Below are 14129 nucleotides of genomic sequence, written 5' to 3' on the forward strand. Positions count from 1 at the left end.
AAAGTCCAAAATCCATTTTTTGTTTTAATTTTTGGCTTTTTTAGACACTTTTAGTTTAGTAGATTGCAATAAAAAAGGGAGGTGTACAACTAGACGTTACAACAGTCCTAAATCGAAAAATTCAGCATCATACGGCTAATCGTTTTTTAGTTATGCGAAGTACGTACGTGCGTACAGACGTCACGGCAAAACTAGTCAAAATGGATTCAGGGATGATCAAAATGGATATTTCCGTTTAAATCTAAAAACCAAAATTTTTCGCGATTACAATACTTTCTTGTACGTAACAAGGAAGTAAAATGATAAAGTTTAATTTCAAGGGTGATTACTACTAAACCAACCATCAGCAAAACAGTGAAATTTCAAAGGTATGTTCTTTTTATAATCAAATAAAGAGAATAAGTTTAGTTTTATATTTTACTTTCTGAAATAACAAAGTTGATTCTTTTTCTAGTGTTTTGCTTGATACGCATCAAAAAGTCGTATTATTTTCATAATAATAATTTAACATGTTTTTCAGCATATTATTTGAATTGATAATATAGGCTTGATTTTGTACCCCTTCAAGTAGTCTCTTCTTCCTTAAAAAATCTTTACACACAGTAAATCAATTTAATTTCTAGTACAATTATCTACGAAGTAACTTATCATGACAGTTAAAATATGATATACTTAACTTTTTTTTTTCAAGTTTTATGTATCAAGCGTTATCCTTTAGCATTCACTTCATCTCTTTTATTTGAACAACACAAGAGAATTCTGTTTTAATTTTATTTTCCTAAACGACTCAAGGAAATAAAACAAAGAAAAAATATTCAGAAAAAAAGTTCATTAATATTCGTTTTTTATGTATTTAAATTATTACGGTAACCTCAACATACAAGCTTTATACTTTTATACTTTATTGAAGCTTTATCATACACTTTAATTGCAAAATTTTATCACTTAAGCGTATATTAAACAAATTTAATTAGCTTGCAAGACTCGGAAACAATTTATGTAAAACAATTATGCAGTTACCTGAAAATACACTGCTCGGTTTTATTATAAAACCAATTAAATAGTTCGTTGGGAAGAGATTACAATTTGTCAACGAGTCTCTAATAAACAGATTGTAATTAAATTCTTCAACTTACAGAGAGATATACGATAAGTGAAACGTGTTCAGTTTATTGTATAAAAAAAAAATAAATAATGTATGTAATACTGATTACTGTAGGTTATAATCTAAATAAACGTGGGAAGTATTTCTCTTAGTCTTTACAATCATTTTATATTTTATTAATATTAAATATTAAAAGTACCTATTTCCTTTTCCATATTAGAAATAAAATTGTGACTTAAAATAATAATTAATCTATTTTTCTCACGCCGTAATTGAAATAATAGAAATTCTTTTAACAATATTGAATCCAGTCTACCTAAATTTAAAAAAAGGCAAAAAATGCGTCCATTAAACATTATTTCATTTAAAAATATGTACATGAATATTTTTTAATGGGTACTATGATTCGACTTCCAAAATATTTCGACATATCTTCGCGTTTCACATCCCTCAGACCTCAAAACCACCGTCAGAAAAAAAGTTTATATATATAAATATATATATTTCACTTTCTTGTGGACACGATAACTGCCGTAATTTTGCGACAATCACTTTCAAATTGTTCCTTTAAAATAACTCGTCCCAAAATCTCGGTCGATTTCGTTAACGGCCAAAATCGGACCATGAGGGTGGAATGGAAGGCTTTTTCGAAAAAACAAATATTGCTATAATTTTCTTATTAAGTAAAATGCCGAATTCGTTTAAAGTTTCTACTATTTTTTTTGGATAAGGGCCTAAAACTTATGTAAGTAAAATTTTTTAATATAACCAACCATTGACCCGGGGGTAGAAAAAATGGGGTTTCGAAGACAAAAAATTATACCTCCCTTAATAGGGAATTATCTCCCTTAACAGTATCGAATCGGTTTAAAGTGGTCGTTAGTCCTTTAAACACTACCCAAACGTTTGTCTAAAAAAATGTTGATATGACCTAACCCTTACGGCAAGGGATGACCAAAATGCTGCTGGAATTGTAAAAAGACGGAGCTTGTCGTATGCTAAACATGTGAAACTCTTTTTCACATGCAACCGTTGTCGTATTGAGTAAATTTGAAGTTTTTCTTAACTTTCAGGTGGAAATCATTTTTATTCCCTACTTAGCACCGATGAAATTGAAATCTACCTCTCCTTCCGGCGTACCGAAAGGTATTTTTTTTTTTTATTTCAACGTATTTACGCGCCTGGGTTTGTGTAATAGACTTACTGATACTATTTTTTAGATTATATATATTATTTTTTACTAAAATCACATAAATAATTTATTTTATTTTTTACCATACGTTTGTCATTGAAATATTATATTTTCTGCATGTTTAGCCGTATCAATGTATCAGCATCATCAAGAAAATGAAAATTATTCACATTACGTTTCGTCAGTCTTACATACAAAAATCATATAACATCATAGCACAATACTACACGTTAAAGTATATTATTATTACAAGAAGCACGCAAGCAAAATTGCCTTGTTATCCGGTCTAAGCTTAGGCTTGAACTGATTAAAATTCTACTAATCTTTATCTTTTATTGCCAATGCAGAAAACATGTTATAAAATTCAATATTTATTCATTTATGAGTTTTGGACCGAGCGATGTTTTGTTTGTATGTATTTGTAAACTTTCCTATGCATTTATATTATAGCCTTTATTACCAATTTTTATTACTTTAATTGTTTTATAAATTACATTATATTCATATACCGTGTTTAAAATATAACGGGCATAATTTGATTTTTCTGGCTGATTCAATCTTATTGCAGCTGTATTTTGCTAGTACCTATTTTTAAAATTTATTGTTTGGCCAGTGTATATGCTATAACACGATTCACAAGTAATTTTGTATACACCAGAACAGATGTACTTATATTTTTAATCAATATTTGTGTGTTATTTTCATTTCTAAATTATTATTAGTTTTATATACAATTTGGTACCGATTCTTTTTCTGAATAGATTTGTGATTTTATAAGTTTCAGGGTCCCTAAACGATTAAATATATATGTCGCAGGGAAATGATGAAAGTGGAGATTTGATCCAATCCATGAGGTAGATGATGAATTACGGAAGATGTTAAAATTACAACTTTCTGGGTGATTTCCCTAAAGAACATACGTGACTTTGAACAAGCGGCATGATAAAGAACCTCGTTAATCAGACGAGGTTAGCGAGCGAAGCGAGCGTAGGTTATGCTTGATTAGATTATGTTGATTCCGTGTAATGACTAACGCGCACTATATCAATATAACCTAACAAAACATAACCTACGCTCGCTTCGCTCACTAACTTTAATTAACGTTAAATATACAAATTGAATATATATACAAATTTTTTATATATTTTCTGGCCACCTATTTAGGTGGCCAGTAACTTCATTGTATCCTGACTTGTATATAATTTTAACATCTTCCGTGAATTGATCATCTGCCTTAGGGATTTGATCAAATCTCTGTTTTTATCATCTCCTTGCTATATATATATATATATATATATATGTGTGTGTGTGTGTGTGTGTGTATACCACACACACGTACGCGCGCGAGTATATATAATAATAAACTATTAAATCACTAAATGCTAGTTACGAAGCGTAAGTTAATTTAATTAACTATAAAATTTATTCTTCGGTATTGACAAAGAGAAGTATCAGGACTTGCAATTTAATATCTTTATTTTTATAAGTACATTAAATTTTGTTAAATAAATCAACATGAAAATGCATTTATTAATAAACATATAAATTAATTAATTTATTTTATTTTATTTTGGTTATTTTCTTAGATATATTTAAAACCTTCCGTAATACTTAAAAAATTCTCATTATTAAAAAAAATATATAGTGTATGTTTCCCGATTAGGTTCAAGTATCTGTTCATCATCCTCAAAAATTAATTGAAATCGATAAATTCGTTCTGGACTCTGTAACTAAAATTTAATTTATTTTTGAACAATTTGTTAGTTGTTAAAAAATAAATAATCAATAAACTTGTTACGTCTACTGATCAATAATCAATAAAAGTTCTTATGTTTATGGATTACTGAACTCCATTTCCTTCATTATCAGTTATCCATTTTTAACGGGTTCCTTTTTCTTTCTTTGATAGATACTTATTACTTAAAGATGCAAATTGATTTGATTGCATATCATCAAAATTTCACGAATTAAAAGTAAAACTTAGATCATTTAATTTTGTTTAATAAAATTATATTTTTTTTATTTATTTATCACAAAAAAGAAATAACGTATCCTTTCGAAGAAATATGGGATATTAAAATACAATATTCAACTGAAGAAAATAATAAAAACATTACAAGTTAATACGTATAATTACTTTTTTAAGTACGAAAAAATTCTACAACTCAACACTCTTGGTCATTATGAAATGTACAAACAAAAACCAGTGTAACCGTTATACTAAGCATCTACATACAGCTCATATTTAATATACTTTTTGACTACGTTCTAAATGCGTCTTAATTTAGAAAAATCGACATGAGTCACTGATGATAAATAAGTAGAAGAAAATATTTTTTCTTGAGTTAAAAAAAAAATTAAATATATATGTTCGTCACGAATCTTATGTAAATTCATAATAAAATTTAAAAAAATTCATGAATATTATAAAACAATAATTTTTTTTTACCGCAGATCATCTCAGGCAAAGTAATTCTGGCAAGTAATAATTCGACTGCGAATGATAAACGAAGCTTGATGGGTACAAGATGGAATAGATTTTACCAAAGTCTTTATTTTTTTATTTTTGACGGACGAATTAATTTACTGCAGAAGCTTAAAAAGAAGCTTGTACGTGGGAATGTAAAAATAAAAATTTGTAGTATATGAAAAATACCACGCCGGAGAGGAATTTGAACCCAGGACCTTCGGATGAAACGCCGAAACGTTTCCACCCCGACACGGACATCTTGCAATTATTTAATTTTAATAAATAATTACAAGCTTATAAATAATATCTATCTACTCTAAGTCTACTTTGAAATCATAGAAAAACAGATGATAATTCAGTACCCTACATAAAAGCCAGGTAATATAACTTTCGTTGATCGTTGAAAATGAAAAGTTTCAAAAGATCAGAAATGTATTTTTTATTTAATTTTGCTTATTATTATTTTCTGTTATATTATTAATACTTAAGTATTAAGAAAATAGAGAATAAATTATTCACAATTTTAAATGTTGATCATAGGAAGACTCAAATTTCTTGACGTATTTGTGATTTGAATAACTTTAAAACTGCAAATATTTGCATTTACGTAAAATTAAATTAGTGCCGTATATATATCATTATATTAAGTCAATATACTCAGCATTTTTGAAAATAATTTTTTTTAAAGCTTAGATTTTAGATTTTTTTAACATGAAAATTTTAATTTTCCATATACATGGAAATAGATCATGTAAAACTTGAAATTTCTCGGTCGCATCGATTTTTATCAATGAGAAATTCACTGGTATTACCAAAACAATTTCAATTAAATCTTATAGAACTAAAAAAATATTTATTTTTAAAAAAACCGGGATCATAAAAATGTACATCAACTGTCAAGATATAACGTTAAAATAATATATTTCCAAAAAATGTACTGTTAAACAGTACATAGACAAAAATGTTTAATGACCCTCTAATCATAACTTTAGAACTTTTTTAATCAAAATATGATTTCTTTTTAGGGAAATTTGGAGTTAACTTTGTAATAATACAAAATTTAACTAAAAAATAATGATTTCTTTATTAAAAAAAAATAATTAAAGCAAAATTTGATAATCTTTATGATAGGTTAGATTAAATAAAAAACTGTACAGTTAAAAAAAAATGATGCACATTATTTTTTTTCCTACATATGTCAATTTCCCGTTACTAAAATCTAGATTCTAAAATAATTATTTCAACCGCTAGATAATTTTAACTAAATCGGTTTTAAATACATCAAATATTTTTTTACGAATACAGTTACAGATCTTATATAAAGCAATCATTATCATAAGATAATTAAGAGTAAAGATTACCTAATAATTAAAATTTTAAAATTTATAAGGTAATATTGCCAAAGAGTATGATTTTATTTTACCAGATTTTAGCTAAAAAAATATAAAAATCTCTTCTTGTTTATTATCTGAGATTACTGGTGTCACAGCTGTAGATTAAATGATTATTTATTTTACAAAGGATAATGTGAAAAGGGGGGGTTTAATAAGCGTTTTCTGAAAACACAAGAATTATTTATTTTCTCTTGAAAAAAAATAAATTACATCCCAACTATAATTACGTTACATCGTAACTTTAAAATGGATGAAAGAATGATTGCAGCAAAAGATGCAAGCCAACCGAGATTTAAACACGATCAAGTTTAAAAAAAGAAATAATTCATCAAAAATTTGGAGCTAAAACAAGAAAAATCGAAATTTCTTAGCCTATTTCTGTTGTTGCCGTTTAGACATCGATATATTTCAATGGTACCGAATATCAGTTTATTTAGAAGGGTAACCAGGATTTATTAATGAATTTATTTATAATAACCTCTAAAAAATTTCCTAAGCTTATCACTTAAAAAATAATTGATTAAAATTTTTTTATCACATTTTAATTTTTTTTTTGTAAAAGTAATATAGATTTAAAACTTTTATAGACACATCACAAGTTAATCTAATAAAGCAGTGGATTATTAAACAGTTAAAATTGTATACCATTAGTCAAAATAACAGTTAAAAGTAGTTAAAGTAGTGATTTATTAAACGCGTAAGTAAATAAAAGAATGTGACAATAATGTATTCAAGCAAATTTATTCTATCCATTTAACTGATTGTAACTAATGGACTTCATCATGTTATAAAAAATATAAATATACTTATTATTCCTTATATTCAAAGTAACCTAACTACTGCTTGAATTTAGTTATTAATTTTACAAAAAATTTACATAAAAACTTTCGGCATAAAATTTTCTTAAATAAAATAGCTCGTAGGCTAAATGATCTCAAAAAATGTTTCCTTATCATGCAAAAATTCCATATGTAGAATTCAGTAGATTGAGTGCCAATCATATACTACTGATTCTCAGTTCAAAAATGTACCATTGAGAAATTTTAGCTTGCCTGTTTCCAATCTTTTGTAAACGTGATCTGACCTATAAATATAACACTGAATAGAATTCTTTCAAATTTTATATTTAATCAATTAACTATACCTATAAATTACCTATGTAAAATGTATTAATTCAATGCAAACACATCGTTTCAAAAGTCTTGTTTTATTAAAAAAAGCTTAATTTTTCTCAATTGAGAACCATAAAAAATCTTATTGAAAACATATTTTGGATAAACAAAAAATATTATCATAGAAATAAGCCTACATAATTGTTATTTCAAACAGTTTTATTTTCGTCAATACAAGTCCTAATTTGTTTTCAGTTACAGGTTTTAAAAATAAAAATAATAAAACAAGTTTTTAAAAATAAAAATAATAAAACAAGTTTTTAAAAATAAAAATACCCGATTTTATCCCCACTAAGGATTTGGGATTTTCTCATCATTTCATTTCCATCATCATAAAAATCTATCATTGGGTATTTGTTCAGATTAGAGCAAAATAATTACTTCGTCTGTGATTGATATTTGATTAAATTAAACTAATGTATTGATTATTGATATTATTTTTTTTTATTTAAATATTAACAAATGCAATTACAAAAAAAAAGTATTTATATATATATATATATATATATATATATATATATATATATACACACGAGTATATAAACTAATCATCAGTTTAAGTATTAAAATGATCTTAGTGAGTACTTAAATAACATTTTAACAGATTTTATTTTAATTTTTAACGTTTGATTTTATCAATGTTCACTGTGTTCAGTTTGAAAAACTTCTGAAAAATTAATTTACTTTTTGTTATTTTCTTTATTTTTTTTAAATTAACAAATAAAAATTAAATTTTTTATAATTCTATTATCTATGAAAATTTTAATTTCATTTCTAATTTAAATTTTATTAATTAATTTTAATTTAAATATCAAATTTATTTTCTAGACAGTAATACATATTAATCATATTTAGTATAAATATGATTGTAGTGTATTTTATACATGTAGGAATGATATTTTCTTGATTTTAAACTACGCATTTTTTGTTCTAATCCATGACTTAATTTAAAATATAAAATATATTTATAATTGATAATATAATTAAACTATATTATATTTCATAAAATAATTATTAATGACAGAAAATAATATATAATTTTTTTTTTTTTATTACTGTTATCTAAACAAATATAAAAATCGCAATACCTTAAGAATACACGAAATAAATAAGTTAGTGATTTTTAATGAATTATTGATCTTGTTATTTTTCTTTTCACTTTTTTTACGAAAATTAATTAATTTTATAATTACTGGCTTACTTAATAAAATAATATGTATATATATATATATATATATATATATATATATATATATATATATATGTTAATTTAAAAAAAAAAACTTAATTTAATAAAAATGTTGATCTAAATGATTTTTAAAGCTAACAGTAAAAAACGCTTAAATCCTTCTCTTTCGTTCTTTATTGGTATATACTTCATAATAATAATATTAATAATAATAATAAAACTATACGATTAAATAATAGTAAATAATTAAACAAATTATTTTATAATGAATTTTAAATTTCTGCTTTTAAAAAAATAAATAAATATATATATATATTCATTCATTTATTTTTATAATTATTACATTAAAAAAAACTTGTGTTTATAATTAAAAGAAAAAAAAACAAAAACATTAAGCCTATTCTTATTTTACAAATAATTTTTAAATCTTACACCTCTTATGAGAAAAATATTATTTTTTTCAGTAGAAAATGTCTATATGAAACCGTAAGTACTATATGAAACTATAGATACATCAGAAAAATTCGAGCTAGTTTTCAAACATTATTTTTATCAAATAAAAATGTAATAATAATTTACTTCTTCTATAACAGATACTATGTTATCTTCCCCTTTCGACGATCCTTGTCACCTAATAAATATTTTATTTTTACGCTAAGAAAATATGCAATTTTAGGGAGGCTGGAAAGTTTGATTTGTCGAAACCCCTGAGGTATAGACTATACACTTCTTTATCGTCATCATCATCTGATAATGTTGATATTGTTCATTACAGTGGATCCCAATATTTATAGAATAAATAAATAAAGTGTATAAAAACGAAAAAAACTGTAATTTTTGTAAACAAAAAATAAATACAATAAAAAATATTAATAGCGAATTAAAACCAAATTGAGGTGTAAAATATATATATATGGAAGTAATATCCAAAAGATACAATATTTATTACACAATTATTAAAATAAAATAAAAATTAGCTAAATAATCTACGAATTAATGATAAATAATGTTATTACAAGAAATAAAATCGGTAAGCGTTTTAATTGAAAATATTATCAATAAATAAGCAAAAAAATTAAAAAAAAAAAAAAAACATTATTAAAATTTCCAAATTAGTTGTAATTTAATTTTTTTAATTGTTAAAAATTTTAATCGGTTAAAGAATTGAAATAAAACAAAATTATTTAATAAAAAATACCAAGAATTGTACAAAAATATTAATTTTATTAATAAAATTGAAGTAAATCGTAATTATTAATATTTACCTGAAAAAATGCAGAGATTCAAAAAAACGCTTCATGACGTAATTGACGTTCCAATATAGGGGATGTTGGCAACCCCTGTTTTCAAAAAGAAAAAAAAAGGAATGATCGAAACACAGTTACACTTAATTAATTGTTTATTTAATTACAACATTACCACTAAATAATCATTTCATTAATAAAAAAAAAAAAAAAAATTACGTGAATGAAAAATATTTCGTAAGAGTTATAGAAAATTATACTGGTAAAAATACTCGTAATATTAATAATTATTCGCGTAAAAATTTTTAATTATTGTTTATAGTTTTTTAATAAAAAAAAGGTTTCTTTTTAAAGATCGCACCAGTTTGACTGTTTCTGATGGACTGAGAAGTCAAGAGTACGAAGGCACCTGCTACTAGCTGTAGCAGAAAGAACACGCCACACCACGGCACAAAACAGTCCCCCCTCCTCTGTATGCTGAAAGACCGCGCGTCCTACCTTGCAGGATCAGATGAAGAAGGCAAGGTCGCTCTTCATTCTTTCTACTGCCTTGCATAACAGGCACCGCTGCTGTCTCTTTTTCAGATAGGGTTCACAGTATACACAGTAACGTGTCTCAGCGACTTCGACATTAGAAACTTCTTCGAAAGAGTAGATATCGTACTACCCTTCAGGAAATATTTTTTACAGTGCATCTCTTTGTATGTACGTAAAATTATCCCTGTACCGTTCTATTGATCGACCTAATAATGAAAATAACTGTCTTAATGCTTTCACGACAAATCATTCTTCCGTATTAATATACACTGCTCCATAAACATTTTATTATTGTGTAAAGATAATTCCTGAATTTAAATTTGCACAGTATTCTATCTTGTACCAATCGTAGAAATTACATTTTGATTAGTACATACTGAATGTAATACAATGATTTCCACTACTTGTGAAATTAATAAAAATAGATTGATATAGACATTTATATATCTCAGAACAAGTTTATCACACAGTAAAAACAGCTGTAAAATCTTATAATTTTAATAAAGTATCTTCAATAAATTTGGGCATAATTCCGCTAATTAAATTTTTTATTCCAAAATTAATATATTTACAATCGGCTCCTTAAATGGACCATAAGTAAATCTATTAGTAAGATAATCAGTACATGTTTCTTATTATTATTGATAATAAACACATCATAACTCCCGTAATAAGTCAATCCATAAAAATACATCAGTAAGCTGATGTATTGAACATCCTTAAAGTTCAATAGTAAAAGAATATATCTCTGGCTTCACTTCATAGTTCATAAAAACAAATAATAACCAATAATCAAATAAATAGTCGATAAAAAGAAACAAATTATCAAGCGATGCCGAGTTTATATAACATAACAATGTAGAAATTGACAACAACAAAATAACTTTTAGTTATATACAAAAAAGTAAACAAGTATAAAAGTAAAGTCCGGAGTCCCGGTGGGGGGGGGGACCCCCTTAGGATCTTCTCATTATAGGCATGGCATATCACCAAAAGACCGAGTCACGGCTGCCTGGGGGGAACATTAGTTCTCGACGAGGCGAAGGCATTCCCTGGAGCTCTGTTAAGGCTTAGTTGTGTATTCGGCTCTGATGGGGAGGAGGATAAGAAATGATGCACTCAAAAAAAAAAAAAATCGAGTAAACAAAAATAACATCACTAGAGTTGGCTATAGCAAATTGTCATTCAGTAGCCCCTAAGTCAAGTATATGGAGTCGTTTCAGCCTTCAGACGTATCTGCACTTAACAAGTAGATTCGCTAAGTGGTTGATGTGATTTTCTATACGTTGTTAGTATTTAACACTGTACTGCCTCGCAACCTCACAAACCGTCGGAATATTCATAAATCTCATCGTTCACTGTGAACCATGCAGGGATGGATTCAAGGGAGACCATGGAGGCAATGAACCCCCCCCCCACACAAAGACCCCGAAGGCCTTGCATTTTGAAAACTTGTTGAAAAGAATTGAAACATTTTACCAATACTGTATTGTTAAAATAGCCATTAGTAACTGTAATTAACGTGAATATATATGTTTTCTTAATAAGTAATTAAGAGAGGCTGATGTCACTTGCTGTAATGCATATTCATAACGACATATAAACTGATATAAATGGCGTTATCGATCGTTATGGTAAGATGCGTAATCATCGACGTGGATTTATTTTGTAAATAAACTATTGTATTTTTTTTTCTTTTACGTTGCATTTTTATTCCCCCCCCCCCCCGGCGAAGGACACGCAATTAAACATAAACTTTACGTCTCGCCTTTAATGAGGAACACCCAAAGGGATCCTCACCGGGACTACGGTCTTACCTTCCTCCCAAAGTGCTGAAAGGGATGGAGTCCCCGCCCGGTCACTGATGATGGGACGCTGGAGCCTCCCACCCCTCCCGTACAAGGCTTTTTTTTTAACTTCCGGGTCCACCGTTAGGTACTGCTTCAGAGGATGAGATGAATGATTTGTAGCTGTGTGAAAACGACATGCCTGACCGGGATTAGAACTCGGGACCTCCGTATGAAAGGCCGAGACGCTACCACTCGCGCTACGAAGGCCGGCTCCCGGACGAAGCTGTCCCCCGCAAACACTGCGCCAGAACAGGCACCGTCGACTCATGAAACGGGTGAAACCTTACAACCTCAACCTCCGAGGTACATGCCCGTGCAATTTGCAAGAGGGACAACGAGCTTCCCGTTTTCAGTCCTTCCGCAAGCGGCCAGCCTCTCTACAGATAACGGAGTAGTGACTTCTGTCCCGGCCGTCACAAGATTGGGCCTAAGCACATCAGATAGATGTGCTTACCGGAAACATAGATCATCGAAGGTGCGCTGTGTGGTTCTACAGGCCACCCACCCAATACGGATCCGCCCATCTGACAACAATTTTTCCGCAAGGAAATGGGCGGCACCGCTACCGTGACCACCTGCGTTGCCCCATAGGCAGACCGCATGGACATGATATCTACCGTAACCGACTTCCCCTATCCCCTTGCAAAATTCCGCAATGAATTCTCCGATCGTTCAAGTTTCACTTCCATATAAAGCTACTTGCCAAACACATACTTTCAAAAATGTTTTCCTGACATTTAAATTAATTATTGATGTAAGCAAATTATATTTCTGACTGACATCTCATTTCACCTGTGCTATTCGGCATTTTATATCGCTCCTGCTTCGTCCATCTTTAGTAATTGTACTTCCCAGTAACAAAATTCTTCTACCTCCACAATCTTTCCTCTTCCTATTTTTATATTCAATGATTCATCTAGATTTTTACTACGACATTTCATTACTTTGTTTTGTTATTTATTTTCATGCAGTAGTTCTTGCGTAGATCTTCATCCGTGCCATTCATTGTTTCTTCTAAATCTTTTTTTATTCTCAGCTAGAATTACTATTTCATCAGCTAATCGTAGCATCTTTACCTTTTCACCTTGCACTGTTACTCCGGACCTAAATTGTTCTTTAACATCATTAACTGCTAGTTCTATGTAAAGATTAAAAAGTAACGGAGATAGGGAACATCCTTGTCGGACTCCCTTTTTTATTAACGGCTTCTTTCTTACATTTTTAGATTATTACTGTTGCAGTTCAACAATAGTGTACGAAATAAAGTGTAAAATTTTGGATGGATTAATTATAAATATTGAATTGAACGAACAAATCAACTTAATTGAAATCTTCATCTTGTTATTTTTTATTCCATCTTATGTTATTATATAATTTTGATTGTTTTCATGGCAGTTTTGATTACAGCTTTTAGGACTATACAGTCCGAGCTAAAAGTTAATTTAGCATCTGATGTCCCCGAAATAAAATTAAAGAAATTAAGCACTTTTTTGGTATTTCCGAAACTGTCTCGTTTTACTTCTTTTACAATTGCTGTAAAAGAGACAAAACGGGTACAGATAGTATTGCACTATTTATCGGTTAAACGATTTTTCGTGTTTAAAAACAATTCGGAATATATATGTATCTAATAAAAATGTATGAAATATTATATACCCAATTAGAAGGGAGTAGGAAAATGGACCCCTTGCCCCCAACGGACCTCAAAATTCAGTTGCGGGATCCACCTCTGTGAATCTTGACGCCACTAATTAAATTGGAAGCAAAAAATCAATATTGTATTTTAACAATTAAATTAAATGCATGAAAAATAAACTAAAAATGATAATATCTCTAAAAATATTATTTTAAATTAAATACCGGTTACAAATTAATATCTTAGGAACAGTCATTCATCCTTTCCCTAACACAATGAGCATGGGCAAAATTTATGTAACATAATCTGTTTTCAACGCATTTTCAACGCGTGTATATGG

The 14129-nt window shown here is 28.1% G+C and overlaps 1 long non-coding RNA gene across 1 annotated transcript in view; it reads right to left on the minus strand.

Moving 5' to 3' along the window:
- Nucleotides 1-455: 455 nt before the first annotated feature.
- The window catches only part of LOC142321107 (uncharacterized), a 36295-nt gene continuing 22621 nt past the window's right edge, over nucleotides 456-14129 (minus strand). Inside the window, exons 2-3 of the long non-coding RNA XR_012755584.1 lie at nucleotides 9788-9862; nucleotides 456-591 (exon numbers count right to left, since the gene is read on the minus strand). This is a non-coding gene — a long non-coding RNA (uncharacterized LOC142321107). The remainder of the gene's footprint in view (nucleotides 592-9787; nucleotides 9863-14129) is intronic.

The sequence above is a fragment of the Lycorma delicatula genome, chromosome 3, assembly GCF_047948215.1.
Source record: "Lycorma delicatula isolate Av1 chromosome 3, ASM4794821v1, whole genome shotgun sequence".
NCBI classification, from domain to species: Eukaryota; Metazoa; Arthropoda; class Insecta; order Hemiptera; family Fulgoridae; genus Lycorma; species Lycorma delicatula.